This window comes from Chrysochloris asiatica, unplaced genomic scaffold (assembly GCF_000296735.1).
Source record: "Chrysochloris asiatica unplaced genomic scaffold, ChrAsi1.0 scaffold00001, whole genome shotgun sequence".
NCBI lineage: Eukaryota > Metazoa > Chordata > Mammalia > Afrosoricida > Chrysochloridae > Chrysochloris > Chrysochloris asiatica.
The window spans coordinates 147,869-149,964 of NW_006408519.1; the positions used below are offsets into that span (position 1 = coordinate 147,869).

The following is a 2,096-nucleotide window of genomic DNA, read 5'->3' on the forward strand; positions in this document are numbered from 1 at the left end:
AGTTTCGACTCATAGTGACCCTGTACAGGGTTTACGAGTCTGTAAATCTTTATGGGAGCAGAAAGCCTCATCTTTCTCCCGTGGAACAGCTGGTAGTTTTGAACTGCTGAACTTGAGGTTCACAGCCTGATTCGTAACCACTACACTACCAGATCAGTGTAAAACAGGGAAAAGAGAAGAGTAAGAGTAGCTAAGAGAACAGATGAAATGATGAATATTTGTAGCACTTTCTTATGTCCCCCATAACCTGGGGTTTGAACTGTCTCTGGATTGTATAGACCTGGTGTGGTGCTATAGAGTCAGCAGTTCAAACCCACCAGATGCTCCTTGGAAACCCTATACAGGGTCACTATGTGTCAGAATTGACTCGACGGCACTTCACAACAACAACAAGGTATTGGGAAGTTCATTTTCCTTGGTGCTTTTCCTAATTTCAGCAGACTAAACTCTGACTTTGCCACTTCACATCCAAGGGAGTTTGCTCTACCCTTCACATCTGGAATAAAGCCAAGACACCTCTAGTACCATAGCAATAGGGCAACTCAAGGTTGTTCTGAACCTGACATCACTGAAACAAGGGACTATTAAAATATAATTGGGACAAGATGCCAGCATAACCAAATAACATTTATTGAGATACCAATACGCAGGTCACATTGTACAATCTGTGAGAAGCTAAGCACTTATATTCATTAATGTGTTATTTCTGAGTATCAGGGATTCACAAATGTTAGCACACATACAGTTACCTGGAGAACTTCTAAAAAATGTATATAACTTATCTTTCTTCTTTGAAATTAGGGCCTAGTTAGCTGAGCATCTATATCTTGTTGTTTTTCTTCTTTTTAAAGATTGCTTAACTGATTTTAATAACGTGACATAAAGCCCTGTTGTTGTTGTTGTTGTTGTTGTTAAGTACCGAGGCAGTTCCGACTCACAATCACCCTGCATAGGGTTTCTGAGGAGCAGCTGGTAAGTTTACCACCAATCTTTTGGTTCAAACATTCCTTGTGGTCCAGTGCACTGTCCTACAGCACCACACTTGATAGAATCGTTACACAAAATATGCAGATGAATACTGTTTTCTTTTTAAAAAATAAAATAAGACATGTGAAAATAGATGAGTTTCCATTAAATAAATGAAAAACTAAAGCAAAACAAAAAACTTTTGCTTTTCATATCTGTTAAAGAAGAAAAATGGTCATTTTAAATAAAAATCAAGTTTACTAAATGAAAAAGAATTATAAAACGTTTAACTTTGATCAATTTCAAGGTTTGTGTTGCTCCTAAATTTTGCATATAATTGAACTTTCAAATCTGTTAACATCCACTGAATTGATTCCATACTGGATTCTAAGGCATGAATTTCTTCTTGTAAAATTTTCTTTGCTTTGTCTAACATTCCTTGGGTTTCCTCTTGAGAATTGCATCATTAAGCAGTGGTTATCTGCCAACATGACGTCATCTGCAGCATCTTCTAATCTTTGGAGTTGTTTCATTTTTACTTTTGTTTCTTCCTTTAGCTCTGTGATTCTACTTGTATCTGTGCACCTTTGTTTATCTTTTGTTGGTTTTCAAAAGTAACATTGATATCTTTCACAGCTGCCTTCTTCATGGTGACCACCATTTTGGTAGCATTGGAGTGTCTGAGGATTCCACAGTTGATTACGATTCGTACTTAAGACTGAGAACGAATAGTCTTTGTGGAGTACTGGAGCCCCAGAGAGAGTCCCTGGTTGGTGCAAATGATTAACGAACTCAGCTGCTAACTGAAAGGTTGGAAGTGTCTCAAAAGAAAGGCCTAGGGTCTAATGGTGAAAAATCAGCCTTTAAAAACTCTATGGAGGAGAACAAATAAGAGGGCAGATTGGGTGGAAGTGTAGTGAGGAGCTCCATCAGCAACAATACAGAATACCGGACCAAGCAGGCTCAGGGGATGGTCCCAGGACCCTGAACCACTTATAAAGGAATATTTAGAAAATTGGAAGGCTTACAGCCAGTGGAATTTGTAGCAGAAGAAAGAAATCCAATGCTTTGAAAACCAAGGCACTCAGTTGCTCCCTGAGCAGCCATCATGGGTGAGACCGAATGGGGGA

The 2,096-nt window shown here is 38.8% G+C and overlaps 1 pseudogene; it reads right to left on the reverse strand.

Moving 5' to 3' along the window:
• Positions 1-1,252: 1,252 nt before the first annotated feature.
• LOC102811261 lies at positions 1,253-1,627 on the reverse strand (annotated as a pseudogene).
• Between the last annotated feature and the right edge of the window lie 469 nt (positions 1,628-2,096).